Raw genomic sequence first — 20,695 nt, forward strand, 5'->3', positions numbered from 1 at the left:
AAATATTTCTTTAAAAAAGAATTAAAGTCAGAAGGCATGAATTCAAGGCCCAGTTCTACACTTCAGATCTGGGTACTGATCCCTTAACCCATAAATGCGCCAGAATCCACCCCAAAAATTGTCTATTATCTAGAAAGGCATGTCATGAACATCATAGACAATTCCAACTACATGGGCTAAGCAACAATAATAATAATCTTTTAAAAATTAAAATACTATAAATTTATATTCTGCACATTTGCTTTTATTATCTGCTATATTACCATATTAGAGTATTATACACAAACATTACCACATAGGGTTTTATACCCCAATTTTGTATGCTGCATTGTACAAATGATATAAGGATTTTTCAAGGTAATTCTAGCCTCCTGCCACTTCCACCTTGTGCACTATATTTAGGATTCAAACCCCCACATAAGACATAGCTCCATGTGGGTGACTTCATACCTATTTTAGGGGGATCGGTGGAGACTGTGTGTGAGCTGTTTTGTAAACTAAAAGTTGCTGGAAAACCATAGATCTGTCATAAATATAAAACATGTATGGGCCGGCGCCGCTGCTCACTAGGCTAATCCTCCGCCTTGCGGCGCCGGCACACCGGGTTCTAGTCCCGGTTCGGGCACCGATCCTGTCCCGGTTGCCTCTCTTCCAGGCCAGCTCTCTGCTGTGGCCAGGGAGTTCAGTGGAGGATGGCCCAAGTGCTTGGGCCCTGCACCCCATGGGAGACCAGGAAAAAGTACCTGGCTCCTGCCATCGGATCAGCGCGGTGCGCCGGCCGCAGTGCGCCTACCGCGGCAGCCATTGGAGGGTGAACCAACGGCAAAAGGAAGACTTTTCTCTCTGTCTCTCTCTCACTGTCCACTCTGCCTGTCAAAATAAATAAATAAATAAATAAATAACCATGTATGAGCTCCCAGACACAAGGAGTTACAAATAAGACTAAGGCTGGAAACATGAATCACTGTCAGATGCGAGGCTTCTGAAAAAGTCATTCTGAAGTGTGCAGAAGGCTAATCTGCAGTGGGCACGGGACCAAGTGCCTAAGATGCCCACCTCCAGCAGCAGAGTGCCAGAGCATCAGCCAGCTCCTGGCTCCAGCTTCCTGCCAACACAGACCCTGAGAGCTAATGGTAATGGCTCAAGCTAGTGGCCTCCTGCCACCTACATGGGAAACCTGGACTGTGTGCATGGCTGGTATTTGGGGAAGGAGACAGTGGATGGGCGCTCGTTCTCTCTCTCTCTCTCTCTCTCTCACTCTCTCTTTCTCTCTCTCTCTCTCTCTCTGTGTGTGTGTGTGTGTGTGTGTGATTCCATCTTCCTCTCTCCCTTTATGACTCTCAAACAAATAACTTATTTTTTTAATTTATTTGACAGATAGAGTCAGACAGTGAGAGAGAGAGAGAGACAGAAAGGTCTTCCTTCCGTTGGTTCACCCCCCAAATGGCTGCCACAGCCGGCACTGCGCCGATCCGAAGCCAGGAGCCAGGTGCTTCCTCCTGGTCTCCCACACGAATGCAAGCACCCAAGCACCTGGGCCATCCTCCACTGCCTTCCTGGGCCACAGCAGAGAGCTGGACTGGAAGAGGAGCAGCCGGGACTAGAACCGGCGTCCATATGGGATGCCGGTGACGCAGGTGGAGGATTAACCAAGTGAGCCACGGTGCCGGCCCCAAATAACTTTTCTTTAAAAATATATTTTTAAAGCCAATCTCACCAGAAGATGGGAGATTATGGAGCTGAGCTATAGGTTGTGGGGGGCCCCACATCGGAAGCCCCAAGGGCACCAAGCAATGCAGCTAAGAAGCAACACATTGGGGAACAGGGATGTCTGTGGGCCACCAAAGGGGGTGACACAGTTCTGAGAGGTTATACAAATTCTTCAAAACATGTGTCCCATGGGAGAGTTGATGGAGCAGTGTCCACCCCAAGGACATTGTCCACAGGAGAGCATAGAGAAGGTCATGACAGAGACTGAAGTCCCTAGGGAGACCATGATCGGGGGTAGTCAGCCATGAAGTTGGAGGGCTGTGTCCAGGAGCCCAGAAGGAACTGAACAGTAAAAGTGGAGCATGGGATGCAGAAGTGGAATCCAGGCCCTCTGAGGGGCCAGTGAGGGGATTGGCCTTACACCCTGTGCATGGATCTGTGGTCCACCCTTAGTAGTGTCAGGCCACGGCCATGCATTTTTATTTCCACAAGCAAAACTTAGTGGAGAATTCAGCAAATCTGTGGGCAAAGAAAGGTCAAAGTGTTCAAACAAATAAACAAAAAAACTGTCAATTTTTGCTCCTCTCTTCTATATTATCTGAATACATTCTCTGCTCTACTTTTAAAACAAAAGGAGCCTTGCCATTAAGGAAAATCTCACCATTTGGTAACTCAGGAGGAAGTCAGATTGTCAAAACAGAACAGTTCATGAGCATTTTTCTAAAAGTCATCTTGGGCCTTTGTAATCTTTTGGAATTCTCTGAAGAAAACAGCAATAGGGAAAATCTCACCAGATACAAAGCAATTTGCTTAAAATGCATATCCATGCACAGGCACTCAAGAATCCACACAAATGTCAGGAAACACTGATAATTTGCAAAAACCCACGAAGCCATGTAATAGCAACAGCCACCACTCATCAAGGGTTTACCTTGGTAAAGAAGGCCCTACTTGGGGCCAGCACTGTGGCATAGTAGTTAAAGCCGCCGCTTGCAGTGTCGGCATCCCAAATGGGCACTGGTTCATGTCCCGGTTGCTCTACTTCAGATCCAGCTCTCTACTATGGCCTGGGAAATCAGTAGAAGATAGTCCAAGTCCTTGGACCTCTATACCCACCTGGGAAACCCGGAAGAAGCTCTTGGCTCCTGGCTTCAGATGGTCAGAGTCTAGCCTTTGCAGCCAACTGGGGAGTGAACCATTGGATGGAAGACCTCTCTCTCTGCCTCTCCTTCTCTCTCTTTGTAACTCTGACTTTCAAATAAATAAATTTTTTTTAAAAAAGAGAGAGAAGAAGGCCCCACTCCAGGCACCTCACACACAGGAGCCCTTTGAGTCCTCCAGAGAACTCTGTGATAACAACCACATCAGCAGCTCACGGAAATCATTTCCTTTAGTTCTTAGAGCAAACCTTGGAGCCCTTGTTCCATTTTGCAGGTATGGAAAGGTTTTAAAGACACCAAATCACTTGGCCCCAGTCACGTAGCTAGAGAGTGTAGACCAGGCACTGAAGCCAGTGTCTGAGCCCCTTGCTCGCACTTTTTCTGTCCATCTCCATATTTTACAGAGGAGGAAATCAAGCCCTGCAGAAGTGACATAATATCAGGGATCACACACAACCAGCGAATGGCCACATCAGAACTTAGACTCCAGACTTTCTGGCTGTGGCTCACTAGGCTAATCCTCTGCCTGCGGCGCTGGCACCCCGGGTTCTAGTCCCGGTCGGGGCACCGGATTCTGTCCCGATTGCTCCTCTTCCAGTCCAGCTCTCTGCTGTGGCCCAGGAGTGCAGTGGAGGATGGCCCAGGTCCTTGGGCCCTACACCCCATGGGAGACCAGAAGGAAGCACCTGGCTCCTGGCTTCGGATCAGTGCAGCGTGCCAGCCACAATGCGTTCAACGCGTTGGCTGTAGCAGCCACTTGGGGGGTGAACCAATGGAAAAAGGAAGACCTTTCTCTCTGTGTCTCTCTCTCTCTCTCTCACTGTCTAACTCTGCCTGTCCAAAAAAAAAAAAAAAATTAGACTCCAGACTTTCTAATACCAAAGCCTGTGTCCTGAAGTTTGGTATTGTGTTCAATCAACTCTCATACCCAGTCTAATTTGGATTTGGATTTTATTTGAGGATCTCGGAAGATGTGAAATCAGGGAAATCCCAGTGTTTCAACCCAACCTCCAAGCCCCATGATGAAGGACTGACATAAAAGAAGCTAGATGAATGTTCCAGTGGCTTGCCCTGACCATGGATTCCATATCACCCAGAAGGATGACCCAGAGCACTGTCAGACAACAGCAAAGCCAGCCCCACATCTGCCTACCTCACTCCTGCCCTGGCCTTGAAGGACCAGCTACTCAGGATTTCAAGTTAATACTTGTAAGGAATGTGGAGGAGTGGACTCTTGCCTAATCATGCTCTGATAACTGGGCTCAGCGATCACACTCCAGATAGATAAGAGCAGTGCATCACAGGAGAGAGTGGTGGACGTCTGAGGCTTGGAGTTTGCCATCATGTCCCAAGGGAGAGTCCATATTCCAGGTGTTCTGCCTTCCTACAATCTGTGGGTGGGCACATGACCCAAGCTAGACCCATGAGACACTCCCAGGAACGGAGTCTGGAGGAGAGACTTCAAGGAGAAGTTTCTGCAGTTTGTTCCCCCCGACAGCCATGCCCGAGGCACAGTGACGGTTGACTCCTGCTCCTGAGCTTCCCAGGGCTTCCACAGTCCCTGTTGTTCTAAAGCAAGTCCACTTCCCCTTCGAACTGCGGAGCTCCTGCATATCCTCCAGCACACCCCTTTTCTGCTTAAGTTACCTAGCTTTGGTTTCTGTTGCCCACAACCAAACCTCTCCTAACCGCATTTCAAAGTGGCCAAGGGGCTATCCTGTGACGCTGGTGAACTATGGCGTCAGAATCTACTGCAAGGACGAAAAGGAGACTGATAAGGAAGAACGGTGAGTGGAGAAGTGTGAGCTGTCTCAAGAGATGAGGCAAGAAGCTCTCCTTTTGTTGTGTTTCTGCACAGTTTTGCATCTCTGAAATCCTCTGTCCCTTGGGTGACTCATACCTTTCACCATTACTCACAACTTAAACCTACAGATTTATTGTCCTGTGATAGGTGGCTCGGTTGTCCATGGCATGATGCTAATAATGACAGCACTTCTGACTTGATCCCTGTGTGCTTATTACCTTAGTTCTGAGTCACAGACATGAACAGTACCTGAAACCTCATCAAAGTGCTTTTGACATTAAAGGGGCTGGTGTAATGAAGCCAATGGACATCACCCATCAATGCCACAGAGTCAAGTTTAGTCCATATTTCTTAAGACTCTGCTCAGTGCCAAGTAGTGCATTAGGCACGTCACATGCATTGTCTCCCTGGCCCTGTAGACATTTGTGACAACTGAATCCAACTGTATTACAGATGAATGACATAATCATATTGAAGAAGGTGAGGGAGAAAGGAATGGAGCTAAATAACTTTGGAAACAGCATTTTGACTGAATATTATAAGGTTAAAGACAATAATCATTTCCTCTTAGTAGATAAATTTGGTTCTCACAGGGGCATTGGGTTAGCAATTCTGAAATGACTTTGTATATATATATATATATATATATATATATATATATACACACACACACACACACCATGTTGGATGTGTAAGTGAATACAGTGTACATAATGAGAACCAAGTTTCTTACTGTTAGAGAAAGAAATTATAAAGACAGAAAATGAGAAGGCTAGAATAAACCCTGGGGTATGGAAGTGGAGCCAGAAGTAGTTGTGAATTTATGACTGCTGTGTGTGTATATATGTGTGTGTTTGTGTGTGAAATTATCTTAGCCATTTTTAAGTGTTTAATGCAGTAACATTAAGGATATGCGCGTTGCTATGCAATCATCACCACTATCTACCACCATACCTTTTCCATCAGCTCAAACTAAAACTGTTGTACACATTGAACAACAGCTTTCCATCATCCCCTCCACCTGCCCTTCCACATTTGTGAGGTCTGCATCCATAGATTCAACCAACCTCTGATGAAAAATACTTGAAAAACATATCTGAATTGAACATGTATAGGATTTTTCTTATCATTATTTCCTAAGCAATACAGCATAACAACTATTTATAGAGCAGTTACATTGTATTTGATGTAATAAGCAATCTAGAGATGATTTAATGTATATGAGAGAATGTGCATAGGTTATATGAAAACATAAGGAACTGGAGTATCCTTGAATTTTGGTATGTTCAGGGTGGGGAAGGTCCTGGAACCAATTCCCCGTGGATAACAAAAGTTGCCTATAACCTCTATTACGCTTTCTTTCTCAGTGAACTTGACTATTTGGAAATAGTTGTCCTTTAATGTCTGGCCTATTTCGTTTTGCATAATGTTTTCCAAGATTCATCCATATTGTAGCACATGCAGGAATTCCACTCCTTAAGGCGGAACAACATTCCATTCTAGTTTATCTAGTCAATAAACTAGGTTACCTAGTTTATCTAGTTTATCCAGTGGATAAACATTCCACTGATGGATATTTGAGCTTCTTTGACCTTCTGTCTATTCTGAGTAATGCTGCCATGAACATGGGGGTACAAATATCTCTGCTTTTAATTCTTTGGGGGATATACACAGAAACAGAATTGTTGAATCATGTGGTAATTCTACTTTGATTTTTTTGAGGACCCTCTCTACTGAATTCCACTGTGATTAAGCCATTTTACATTTCTTCAAGCAATATACTAGGGTTCCTCACCAACACTTGCTGCTTTCTGTTTTGGGGATAACAACCATCCTAATGGGTATGATGTATCTCATCAAGATTCTGACTTGCATTTGACTAATGATTACCATGCTGAGTGTCTTTTCATGTGAATATTGGTCATTCACATATTTCTCTGGAGAAATGGCTACTCAATTCCTTTTCCCACTTTTTGGTTAAGTTGGTTTGTTGTAGTTGTTGTTGTTGGGTTTTAGGAGGTTTATGTACTCTGGATATTAATTTCTTACTGGATACAAATATAGTCATGTTTAGCTTAACAACAATACATTCTGAGAAATGTGTTGTCATGAATCTTTTGTCATTGTATGAAAATCGAAAAGTCTTAATCCTCATCTGATAGGAAAAGCTTTCAATGTTTTGCCACTGGGTATCATGAATCAGGTTCTGAAATAGAAAGGATATTAGTTGAAAAACTAGGAAAGCCCTAAGACAGTCTGTACTTCAGTTAATAGTATTTGTTTTGAATAATTATTTATTTATTTATTTGAATTACGGAGAGAAAGAGTGGGAGAGAGACAGTGACAGAGATCTTCCATCCACTGATTCACACCCCAAATGGCTGCAAGAAAAGAGGCTGGGTCAGGCCAAAGCTTGGAGCCTGGAACTTCATTCAGAGTGGCAGGGATCCAGGCACTTGGGCCATCTTCCAGGTGCATTAACAGGTAGCTGGATTGGAAGTAGAGCAATCAAGACTTGAACAGATGTTCATATTGGATGCTGGGATAGCAGACAGAGGCTTACTCCACTATGCCAAAACACCGGCCCCTGTAGTTCAGTTAATAGTATTGTATCTACATTCATTTCTTAGTTTTCATAGTTATACTGCAGCAAAGTAAGATTTTAACATTAGAGGAAACTGACAAAGAGTATGTAGGAACTGTGCTCTATTTTTGCAACTCCTTTATAAATCTAAAATAATGTAAAGATATAAAGACTTTTAAATATCTGAAAGAAAGAGAATTGAAAGCAAATACTTTGAGGGTGCTGCAACATAATGTTTCTAGGCAAGTAAGGCACATTTTCATTTTTCATGAATTAATTACTCCTAGTCAGGGTTCACTGCTTCTGACACTCAAGGATATAAAGGGCAGTTGGTCAGCCAGCATCCTTAGGAAGGACTGTGGCAAGGAGCTAAGATATAGCTAAGCTTGATTTCTGAGAATTTCTCACAGGAAAGTTGTTTCATATCTCTAAAATATAAAAATATTCCTCCAGGACTGTTGTATTAAGCAACATCACAGTTAAGAAAGTACTTTCTCCATAGTAGGCATTCAATACACGTCCTTTCTACTCTCTTGTTTTAAGCATTTTAGAGTACAAATGGAAAACAAGATATGGTACCTTTCACATGAGGGCCATACATCTAGATCATGACACAATGTACATGTGTGAATAATTGCCAAATAACAGCCTTCCAGTCTGATATAATCAAGTGCTGAGCTCCATTACCGACTGAGACAGGCTACATCCGAGCACAACACACACAAAAGGAGTGGCGGCCGGAGGAATGCAAGCTGGAGGCAGTGAGACATTCTTCAAAGCTCAGCTGTCCTGTGTGCACAGATAAGGGACAAGCTTTGTGTGAAAGGGACAACCGATCCTGGAAGAAGCACAGATGGGAGCACAGCTGGGTGGATGCCAACTCTCTCCATCTTGCAGATGCAAACCAACCAGCGGGAGATACACTTGTTTGGAGCACAGAATGCATGGGATGAAGCACAGAAACCATAATTACTCACTGGAAAAGAGCATAACTCTAGAGAACTTGAAAGGCAGGCCAAGACATTCTTGCCACCAGAGGCAAGAGAAGCTGTGGTTGGACCATGAGTGAGGGTGGAGCTCAAGGCAAGTGTATGTTTTAGTTGGTCCTGTCTTCTCTGGTCACAGAAGTGGTTGAATCCAAGGAGTCACGTGATCATAGTACTGCAGGAAATAAAAATCACCTCAGCAATGCTAAATGTTAAGAGAATTAGACACCTATGAAATCAATGAATGGCCTGGCGGGTGGAATTCCATGATGTTCTGTTAGAGGGACTGTCAGTTGGGAAGCCTTTTTGGAAAGCTGTTGGATGACATCTGACAAAACTGTAAACATGTATATTTGTTCTAGGAATCCCATTTAAACAGGAAAAAAAAAAAAACCTCAGTTCTGGAAAAATCTATCCCAGAAAACAATGTACATGTGAACACAAAGATGAGTATATGGATATTCATGGGAATGTTTTTTTCTAATAATAGGAGAGGTTAAATAAAGTATGGTGTGGAATATTATGCAACCATTAAAAGAATATGGCCTTTATGGAAAACTCTCCCAAATTATTAACTGAAAGAACAAGTCACAAAGCAAAATCTATAATGTGCCCCATTTTGTGTTTTTAAAGTTTCAGACTGAATGAATGCTTCTTCTCATGGTGCTTGCCACTTGGCTTGGAAGCAGAAGTGATGAGGACTGCCGCTGGGGAGTCTCTCACATTTCCCTTGAAATATTCCAGCTTTCTAGTCTTTGATGAGAATGCATTCATATATTACCCAGATAGTGGAAAAACCCATGACTGGTCACCTCCTCTGAACTCCCCAAAATATGCTAAAGGAAATAAGTCCGAGCTGAACCCAGCCCATGATGGGGTGGAGTTGGGGTAATTTTCCTATTCCATGAGAAATGAGCTATTGTCCATTTCAGGTAAAGATGCTGCGGACATGGGGGCCAGGCCAGCCTCCCATGATTTTGCTAATGTGGACTGGCAGATGGCAAGGAGATTTTATTTTTCCTTGGTATGCCTGTTAGGATTGAGTTTCTACAAAAAGGAATATATTGAAAGGATGAGGGTGCTTTTTGGATTGGTTGGAAAACTCAAGATCTGGGATTGGAAAACAGAAAGGGGGAGGCTGGGGAGCCAGGAACACAGACCAGGTCCCAGTCGGGGGGGTATAGGTAGGTCATCCCCAGCAAGGCCAACACCACCCAGCTTTGCCTGCTGCACCTGTCACCAGCGGACCTCCTCCTTACTCCAAATCCCAGGAGAAGCAACCCATTTGCCAAACAAGGAGTAAGGAACAAAGGGAATCTGCCTTACCCTTTGGGTTGTTGAAGATTTATGTCTGTATATATGTATTGAAATGGCAGAGTGACAAAGAGAGAAGAACACACACGGAAAGAAATGGAGAGATCTTCCATCTACCGGCTGGCTCCCCAAACACACGCAACAGCCCTGGCTGGGCCAAGGCCAAAACCAGAAACCAGGAACTCCATGCAAGTCTCCCAGGTGGGTGGCAAGAACCCAAGCATTTGGACCACCACTTGCTGCCTTCCCAGGCTAATTAGCAAGAAGCTGGATTGGCAGCAGAGCGGCGGGGACTCCAGCCTGCACTCTGATGTGGTATGCCAGCGTCCCAACGCGCGCCTCATGTGCTTTGTGCTTATCAAGGACGTCTGAGCCCTGGGGTCGCTGAGACACCCACAGTGACAGGTTCGTCTTCATTAAGACGAGTCCTGTGATGCTGCCGAAGCCCATGGTGACCAATGCCAACCACACCCGGATGACTCAATTCTCTATTTTTTGCCTGACTATTGAACAAGTGCCCCAGCCTGTGTCTCCATTTGCTTGGGTCTCCCAACTTCCTTTGCTTCTGGTCGTTAAGCACTTTATGCAGCATGTAAGGGAGGAGGCTCCCCAGAGAAGAGGCGGCCTCACTTCCGAAGACAGAGTCGGCGGCGGCATTCAGGCAACCCCTGCTCACTGAGCTGCAGGGACTGCTTCTTCCCACGAGCTCGGCTGAGCCACAAGCCCCATTCCTCGCGCCCATCACTGCAGGCAGAGCCAGGCTGGCGGGCAGGGAGGCTGCGGGCCGGCACGGGCTGCCTCCAGCAGGCTGATAGGTTAGGCTCCGGAGAGGAGCTAGTTAGCCTAGACAGAAAAGCAACTTCAACGGAGGTTCATAAAACTTACGAAGCATGCACCGAAAAGCACCTCAGCGAGGCACTACCGGAGCCTTGTCCAATACATAATAACACAGGGCGAGGGGGCGAGGAAAAGGAAATTGGAGACTAGGCGCGGGAAATCGCTGTCTCTCAATCAGGAGTCCACGCGGGGCGCTTCCCCACAGCCGGCAGGAGGGGCCTGAGCCGGTCCTTCCCGTTTTCCTTCTATCACTTCGGGCAGGAGCAAGCCGGCGGTGTCCGAACGTCGTTTTACCTAGGAGGTCGTTATATGTCGACTGGAAGACGAAGGGCTCCCCGGGGAGCCTGTCTCCCAGGGAGAGCAGTTCGTAAACACCCGCTCGGCCGATGCTGTCGGCCTGCACCCAGGCTACATGGCCCTCTGCACTCTGGGAGAGGAAATATCCCAATTTCTTTCCTCCGGGAAGTCTCCTGCAGAGGGGAGGCTGAAGGCGCCGGCGGACCTTGGAGTCCCTCTGCATGAGGAGCCTAAGGAACGCGACGGAGTGTTCCCACGGCTGCTCCCATGCGAAGCCCAGGGGCGGGCAGCAGGGCGCCGCACTCCTTGGGGCAATATCCTAAAACCGCGTCCCTTCCTCCTCCTGCAAACCAGGGGCTGAAGCCAAGGGACGCTGGGTGAGAAAATGCAATAACCCGGGCATGCATTGGCCGTGGCGTTTTACCCTCTTGGGTCAAGAACAGCAAGTAAGTCTATGGCTGATCCTTCCAAACATAGCCACTCACGGCTTTGGGTTATGTCACTTCCGGCCATTGCGATGGGGCACGAATGACATCGGGCAACCACTACCGCAGAGACAGAATGGGCAACTGAGCCAGGGAGAAGCTGGGGGTGCGGCCAAACAGGAAAGAAATCGGGGTCGATACGCGCAGAGCTATGCCCAGCCAGATCCAGAGACACCAGGGGCCCAACTGCTCCCTCACAATGGATTGCTTCGATTTAATTTTCTAAAGAAACAAGACATGGGAAGCCAGATGCCATAATTTAAGAGGAAAGCAGTAGCTAGAAAAGCCAGCTCTCGTGCAGAGAAATAGACTGTCTATTGTTTTCATTATCCACTCGTAGGCCCTGTTTTCACATAAAATGTAGTGCCCATTTCAAAAGCAGAAATTTATGTATGTCCGCTGGCCTATTGTTACCGAAGCTATTTTTATTAGTTAGAAACGTATTCCGAGGCCGCGCCGCAGCTCAATAGGCTAATCCTCCGCCTGTGGCACCGGCACACCGGGTTCTAGTTCTGGTCCTGGCGCCGGATTCTGTCCCGGTTGCCCCTCTTCCAGGCCAGCTCTCTGCTGTGGACCGGGAGTGCAGTGGAGGATGGCCCAAGTGCTTGGTCCCTGCACCCACATGGGAGACCAGGAGAAGCACCTGGCTCCTGCCTTCGGATCAGCACGGTGCGCCGGCCGCAGCGGCCATTGGAGGGTGAACCAACGGCAAAAAGGAAGACCTTTCTCTCTGTCTCTCTCTCTCTCACTGTCCACTCTGCCTGTCAAAAAAAAAAAAAAAAAAAAGAAATGTATTCCGCTGCAGATAACAGAAAACCTGACTTCCTGGGACTTAAATAGATAAGGACTTGCTGGTCCCGTTCGAGAAGCAATCTGGGGTCAGAAGTCGAGCATAGCTTGTATTCTCATCTCTTCCATCTGCTCCACAAGACTTATATTGTAAGTCTCTATTTCCATGCTTGTTGCCTCAAGTTTACAAAACAGCTGCTGTATCTTCAGGTATCACAATTAAGTTCCAGGCAAGAAAAAGAGAAAGAAACAATAAAGGGGTGGTATCTATAGCCAGAAAGCACATATTTTACAAAAATTCCTTTAAAATATTCTACTTCTAACTCAGTGGCTAGACTGATGTCACATGGCCACCATTGGCTGCAAGAGAAACTGTGAGGCGAGCGCTTTTAACTGGACAAATGGCCAACCCTTAACGAAATCACCATTCTGTTAATAAAGTGAAAATACGTATCAGATGACAATTATGACACTTGAGCTGACTCTCACAAGCAGCAGCCTGGACAATTAGTAAGTCTGTCATTCACACAAGTGTTATAAGCAGCTGAAGCTAAACAGCTGTCTAAAATCTCCTGGCATTTGATACTAACGTATAAATGTACAATGCTAATAACTTTGTGTATGGCTTAGCCTTGCCAGTAGTCGGGTTTTTCAAATCTATAAAATGGGTCTAAGCAGAGTTGGAATCATCTGGTGGAGGGAAGAAGTAAATACCACCCCGTAAACATGGCACATGGGCTGGCGCTGGGCATAGCGGGTAAAGATGCCGCCTACAGTGCCAGCATCCCATATGGGCACTGGATCGAGTCCTGGCTGCTCCACTTCCAATCCAGCGCTCTACTATTGCCTGGGAAAGCAGTAGGAGATGACCCAAGTCCCTGGGCTTCTGCATCAGCATGGGAGACCTGGAAAAGGCTCCTGGCTCCTGGCTTCAGATTGGCACAGCTCCAGCCATTGCAGCCAATTAGGGTGTGAACCAGCTGATGAAAGACACCTCTCTCTCTCTCTCTCTCTCTCTCTGCCTCTCCTTCTGTGTAACTCTGGCTTTCGAATAAATAATAAATAAATCTTTAAAAAAAAACATGGCACATTTATTTAATTTATGGCCTCTCTTCAGCTGCACTTAGCCTGCCATTTGCAATTATTTCTCCCCATTATTATCCAATCTCCAGTTCCATTAATAGGAATGGATACTGAGCAACATAATAACTCTAGGAGTTCTTGTGACCTATGTCGCAAGTCTGAACCCCTATTGAAAATTGGTCTTTCTCTACCTTTAATCTTTGATATCAGCTCTAAGATCATCCTGTATTTTTCACATGTCATAGCAAATATCACCTTCTCTGTTTGGCCTTTCCTGGCCACAGTTGCTAACAAAGTTGATATTTCCTTATTTGCCTTTATTTTGCTTCATGGTGCTTTTATTCACATCTTGCTTACATACCTGAAGGCACAATGAAGACAGGTACTCTGCCAGAACTCCCTCCTGTGCCTGGCATATACAAGGTGCACCATAAAGGCTGGTCCAATACTTTGTAAGAGCAAATGTTTTTTAAAGATTTATTTGTTTGATAGAAATACATATATATATAGAGAGAGAGAGAGAGATCCTCTGATTCATTCCCCAAATGGCCACAATGGCCAGGGCTGGAAGAAGCTGGAGCTAGGAGCCAGGAGCTTCTTCCAGGTCCCCCACATTGGTGCAGGGGCCCAAGCACTTGGGCCATCTTCTACCGCTTTCCCAGGTGCATTAGCAGAGGGCTGGGTCAGAAATGGAGCAGCCAGGACTCGAACCAGACCCCATATGGGATGCCAGATTTGCAAGCCATGGCTTAACCCACTGCACCACAATGCCAGCCCCAAGGGCAAACATTTACTGAACTATTATTAGGCATGATGCAAAATACTTTAAATATATTAACTTATTGAAACTTTACCACAATAGTAAATGTTGCCATCCCGTATTTCAGATGAGAAAACTGAGACTCAGAGAGGCTAAGGTTGCACATTAATGAGGGGATGGCCAAGTAGGGACAGCAACATTGCAGGCAGAACTGTAAACTTCCTGTTGGAGATGCCCCCTGCCTTACCTGGCCAGTTCTCCTCCCAGGCCAACTGGGTAATGGGAGTCAACGGGGTGCCTTCCCTAAGGGGGTTCACACCTCCCTCATGAAGTAACCCATGTGAGGATATAGATAGGTCTGGGCCTCGTGACTGGCAAGGCCGTAAAACCCACCTGATTATTGTCAAGCCCTTTCTGTCAGTTTCTATTTGCCTATCAATGGGAAGACTTGCTCATGGTTTGGACAGCACCTTTATCAGGTCCTCTAGTGATGACCCTGTCCTTTGTTTTGGACCCAGTCTGGCCCACTTGGGGCCTCATTCCTTTGTAATCGTACCCTCTACTCTTACATAATGGCTCTACTGGCCCGTGTATATTGGTTCTCTCCTCTACTTAATGTTGTGTGATTATTCAGAATTTTTTCAACAGACAAAACTCTCTACCCGCAAGAGATGAGCAACCTTTCTCCCAGTTTTGGTTGGGATCAGCTTCGTGGCCTCCCTCTCCTCAGTAGTGACTTCAGGAACAGCTTTGGGCCACAACATTATCTCAACCAACCGACTCCAAAAACAACTCTGGCAGCCACAAAAGGTCACTAGGTCCATTGAGACCTCAGTTTATACCTCCAAAGTCAAATCACTTCACTAACAGATGTGGTACTACAGAACAGACAGGCCTTGAACCTTACAACTGCTAAAAGGAGGAACTTATATCTTTGTGGGAGAAAATTTTGCTATTATGTTAAGCAATCTGGCTGGGTAAAACAGAATGTTAAATTACTCCGTTAATGCCACTCCTAGGACCTTGGCTGCTATCCTCATCCTGGCTTTCATACTACCTTGTCTGTTTAAGTGTTTGCAGGAGGTGATAATGGAATGAACCAAAGCCTTCACCAACAAGGTGGTCAGCCTGGGCCCTGCACCCACATGGGAGACCAGGAGAAGCGCCTGGCTCCTGGCTTTGGATCAGCGCGGTGCACTGGCCACAGCGCGCCGGTCATGGCGGCCATTGGAGGGTGAACCAACAGCAAAGGAAGACCTTTATCTCTGTCTCTCTCTCTCACTGTCCACTCTGCCTGTCAAAAAAATAAAAAATAAAAAATAATAAAAAAATAAAATAAAACAAGGTGGTCAACCTAATGCTGCTACAGGGATATATTCAGCTCCCCACCCAGGAGATCACAACTTGTGACATCCCCCCATGCCAATGGAGAGTAACCTGTCGTCCCATGTCAGCAGGAAGCAGCTCTAGAAGGCAGACCATCATCCCTCCACCCCTCCTGGGCTTTTGGGGCCTATGTAATTACATACAACACTTGCTTTATGAAAAGACAAAAGGGGGAATGTTAGTAAAATGGTACGGTCTTATCCAGGGTGCCATTTCAAACCCCAGATGCCATCTTGGGCTCTGGCCCCATCACCATCTTGTACAATAAGCTTTGATCCTAAGCCCAGCCTGGCCAACCACAAACGTCAGCTCCACCCCTACCCTAACAGGATTCGCTGCTCCCATTTCCTTGCCTCTGCAAAGCTATGGAAGACCTGATCTCCTGTACAGGCTGCTGTTCTCTCATGCACAGGGAGGCAGCCTATTGGGTATCCCACCTCCGACAATAAACCTTCTCCTTTAAGAAAAAATTTAAGAAAAGGTTGCATATTAAGTGGCAGAGCTGAGGTTCAAATCCAGACAATGACTCCAGAGTTTCGTTTTTAGTCACTGCTCTATTCTGCTTCCATATTTTGAAAGTTTCTACAACACACTGGGTTGGATTGTAGCAATCTGATATTTCTAGCACATTAATATAGGAACCTGTGATAATTCTTCTGTTCTCCAATTGTCCTTATATCTTTCTCCTGTCTCCGTCACTGACCCTTTTATTGACGGGACTCCAGTTCTCATTCAGTGTCATGAAGTTGGCACTGGTAAAAAAAAAATTTTTAAGATTTATTTATTTATTTGAAAGTCAGAGCTACACAAAGAAAGAAGGAGAGACAGAGAGAGAGAGAGAGAGAGAGAGGAAGAAAGAGAGAGAGAGAGAAAGAAAGAGAGAGAGAGAGAGAAAGTCTTCCATCTGCTGGTTCACTCCCCAACTGGCCGCAACGGCTAGAGCTGCACTGATCTGAAGCCAGGAGCCAGGAGCTTCCTCCGGGTCTCCCATGCAAGTGCAGGGGCCCAAGGACTTGGGCCATCTTTCACTGCCTTCCCAGGCCATAGCAGACAGCTGGATTGGAAGTGGAGCAGCCAGGAGTTTAACCGGTGCCCATATGGGATGCCAGCACTGCAGGTGGTGGCTTTACCTGCTACACCATGGCGCCAGCCCTAACATTTATTAAAACAGTATTACATTCTCTAATTGTCTGAGAAAGTCATATTTTGTTGGAAATAACATACAATTTAAAGCAAGATTTTGAAAATGGTTCCTTTTTGCTCAAGGAGTTTTAGTGGTGGAGATGTAATCTCACCATATCCCATGTGTTACCATTTATTGAGCATGTACTTCATGCCCACCAGGTACTGAATGCTTGCCATATACTATTTCTAATCTTTTCAGTAATACTATAAAGAAGATGACATTTTTCCATTTTCTTAATTGTTTTTTATTTGAAAGAAGAAGAGAAAGAGAGAGAGAGAGAGAGATTGATTTTCTATCTGCTGGTTCACTCCTCAAATGCCTGCAACACTGGGTTTGGGCCAGGCTGAAGCCAAGAGCCAGAATCTCCAACTGGGTCTCCTATATGGGTGGCAGGAATCCAAGAACTTGAACCATCATATGCTGCCTTCCAGGGTATGCATTAGCAGGAAGCTAGATCAGAAGCAGAGCCAGGACTCAAACCTAGGCACTCCAATATGAGATGCAGGCATACCGAGCAGTGGTTTAAACTCCTGTAACTCAATGCTGTCCATTTTTTAATTGAGAAACCGAGGCTTTAAGAATTTTAATGAGTTATCTTGGACTGTATCATAAGAAGTAACTAGAGATCAGTATTCCCATCCACCAGGTTTCACCATATTGTGAATCAGCTAACTATCTATCAGGCCTGGGATCCCCCTTTAAAAAAAACTTAAGAAGCAATAAACATTTCACTATGGTCTCAAAGAAAACCAGATCCATTAGACATAACATGATCCATACGCAGGTGTAACAAACAGACTGTTTCCATTCCAATGAGAGGTGCAAAACATATATTCTAACAATTGAGCCAAAGAGGAAATCATTTCAGAAATCGCCACAGAGTGGGTTTGCAAATCACAGGACCCGGAAGCCACATCTCAGCCCAGCTCCTCGCAGGCAGACCTCCCACTCGCCCCACAATCCCCTTCCTTAAAGGCTTTCTAGCTGTATCCCAAGGAAGCAAGTCCATGCTCAAAGGATAGAGATTGGCCTATCCTTGAAGACAGAGGCAAGGTTATAAGTACCTGCAGTTTCAGTAAAACACCTGAGGGTGAGGTTCATTTATTTTGTCATCAGTGGAATCCTCACTTTAGGATACCAAACCCTGCATTGTTTCCTCCATTTCTAAGAGGAGTTTCGTGGTTCGGAGCAGGAGACAGAGACCAAGGAGCAGCAGGAAAAGAAGACAGGTGATAGGCATGGGCAGCATCCTTGGAATTAGCCCATCTCTGCTCAGTTGGATTTCAGGGGGAGGCACAGCATCCAATTGATTAACTTTGTGGTCACAACTCCTGTGGTTTCACCACGTGTTACTGTGGTAGTTCTTACTCCCAGGGAGAAACACCATCAAACTCTGTAGAACTTATTGCTCTAGACATAGGGGCTTAGAGATTTCCAGAATTCCATTCATTTCCTCAGTCAAGCAGACGGTGGCATTGTAGGGCCTTCGGGGTCCCTCAGACTCCAGGAGGCTGGATACGATGGTCGAGTCTGCTGGGCACTCAAGAGCTGCACAGTCTTGGGGGCAGCACTGTGGCATAGCTGGTAAAGCCGCCACCTGCGATGCTGGCATCCCATATGGATGCCGGTTCCTACCTTAGCTGCTCTACTCTCTGCTGGCCTGAGAAAAGGAGCAGAGGATGGCCCAAGTGCTTGAGCCCCTATACCCACATGGGAAGCCCAGATGAAGCTCCTGGCTCCTGGCTTTGGACTAGCCCAGCTCCATCCGTTGTGGCCATCTGGTAAGTGAACCAGTTGATGAAACATTCTCTCTCTCTCTCTCTCTCTCTCTCCCTCCCCCCCCATATGTGTGTGTGTGTGTGTACTTCTCTATAGCTCTGACTTTCAATAAATAAGTCTTTAAAAAAAAAAGATTTGCCCAATCTTGAGCCCAAACGCTACCTCTGCCACCTTCCAGGTCAATAATTTCAGTTTCTCCAACCAGTAAAATAGGGGTAACTGATCTGCTCCTCAGTGGTGGGCATGAGGGCCAAGGAGCTCACAGATACCAAGCTCAGCAGTGAAGCCTCTCCCTTGTGGCTGAAGTGCAGGACCCAGGTGAAGCCACTTCTGCCCTGCAGGGAGTTCATAGGCAGAGGCTGCAACCATTGTGTTCCCTAAGAAGTCAGCAAGACGTTGCCTGAAGGGCCTCAGGTTCAAGCCCAGGTACACCAACTCCCTCAGTGCATCACAGAGCACGGGAGCCAGAAGTGTCCCATATCTAACACAGCGACTGTGGGTAGGTTTGCAAGAGGGCAGAGGGCGGCACCTAGGAGCTATTCATCTGCAAAGCAGCCCTGCAGAATGGAAGCTCATTTTTTCCCCTGGAAAAGCACTGTTTTCCATTGTTGCTGCCATTCCTAGCATGGCAGCATCGACTAAGAGACACATTCCCACAGCTGTGGTCACCCTCTGTGCCCATAACCTGCTCCTTTCACAAAAGGTAATTATTCCCAAGCTCCATGCTTTTAGCCAAAGATTAACTTGTAGCAATTTAAAAGGTCAAAGCAGGGATCAAACTGTGTGTGTTTTAAACTCCAAAAAATATAAAAATCGGCCCCAAAATCTCAAAAATAACAAATCCTGCGGGTAGACAGTATGGCCACGGAAAATGTCCTGTGGCATCTGAACAGGTCTTCGGATAACCCGCCTGGCCTCAGAGCAGCAGCGAAGCCCAGAGCAGCGTGGCCCTGCCCCAGCAAATGCTGATATTTTGTGGAGAAGGAACACGCACACAGCACAGAAATACTGCAGGCTCCAAACGTCCCGTGGCGGAAATGGCGATGTCTCCAGCGTGGTGGCCACGATGATTTATTCTGCCAAATGTTTCAAATAAATGCCCTGGTATGTTTGTCTTGATGGGGCTTATATGCACTGACAGAAATCGTATCTGCGACTTCCATCTCTGGGTGCGTCGTGGGGAGGGCTTGGGGACTATAAATTCCACCACCAGGCACCATAAACCGTCCTGAAAAACGAGCCCACTTGCGTGGAAACAAAATGCATTCCTTTCCACATGGCTGTTCTTCAACAAGAAATAATGAAGGACAACGGGCTGAAATGTGCTGTGCAATTCTTAATGGCATTTTAATAGTTGAAATTAGGAGCGAAAGGCCTCTCGGCATGTGGTGTTGCATAAACATTGCCCTTTCGTGATATTAATTGGGGTAGGGAGACATGTCAGCCGGCAGGCCTCAGTGCGGCCCACACCGCCCCGCAGAAGCCACAGCCAGCCCCGGAACTCCATAGCGGAGCGCACCCTGTCTGCACCCTTACAAAAGGCCTGACTTCCAGTGTCAAATACACTCTGCACGTGGTTGACAGCCTGTCGGCCTGGACACTTCAACTACTTCGTTTATATAATATTCAACAGAGAAGAAGCCTTAGAAGTAAGGGAGAGGCAAATGATCCTTTACCTGCTACCCAAAGTCACATATTCTAACCGCCCTTGTGATCAGAGAATCCCCTTGGAGCAAGAGATGTTTAAGCTGATACATGATGGCAAGAGGGGAATAGTCACGCAGAAATCTCAAGGAGAAAGCATTCCAGACAGAGGATATTGCAAGTGCAATGGCCCTGGGGTGAATCTGCACCGCATTCCCTTCCTTGACCATCAAAACAGGCCTGTAGCTTATCAGATCTTCCCCCTGCAACGTTTCTTGAGCAGATGGCCTAGCACTCTGGGAGAGGATGTGGATTTGTTTCTCAAACAGAATGTGACTACCTTATTGAAGAAGTCAATGTAGTGCTAGGGGATTGGAAAGCCGTAGAATCCCAAGAAAGTAGCACAATACAAATACTGTTTTCCAGGGGCAAGGACTGGGCTACAGAACCCCTTCTGAACACTGCAGGACAATTTCCAACAGCAACAACACATGGAATCAAAGTGGGAACCGGATAGGAGACCGGGGATAAGGAGTTCTTTGAAGGTGTTTGACAAACACCAGGTTGTTAGGATCTTAACAGAAACTAAGAAATTAAACAACCTGTTGCCAAGTCAACTGATCTGGGTCAGGCACAAATTGTACTCACCCTTGGGGACAATCCTGAAGGAGAATTTGAGCTGAGGATGCTCGGTGTGGGCAGCAGGAGCCAACAGGAATATGAATCTGTGCTGGCTGGGGTAAGAAGTTCACTTCCTCCTCAGTGGGAGCTCTGGATGCAGGCATAGTGCTCCCATGTGACTTGACAATGGTGCCATGTGGTCTCTCCAGAGGCTAGGGTGGGAGACTTGAATGGATCTCATTTTTCAAAGATTTTATTTATTTATTTTTA

This window comes from Lepus europaeus, chromosome 2 (genome assembly GCF_033115175.1).
Source record: "Lepus europaeus isolate LE1 chromosome 2, mLepTim1.pri, whole genome shotgun sequence".
Taxonomy (NCBI): Eukaryota; Metazoa; Chordata; class Mammalia; order Lagomorpha; family Leporidae; genus Lepus; species Lepus europaeus.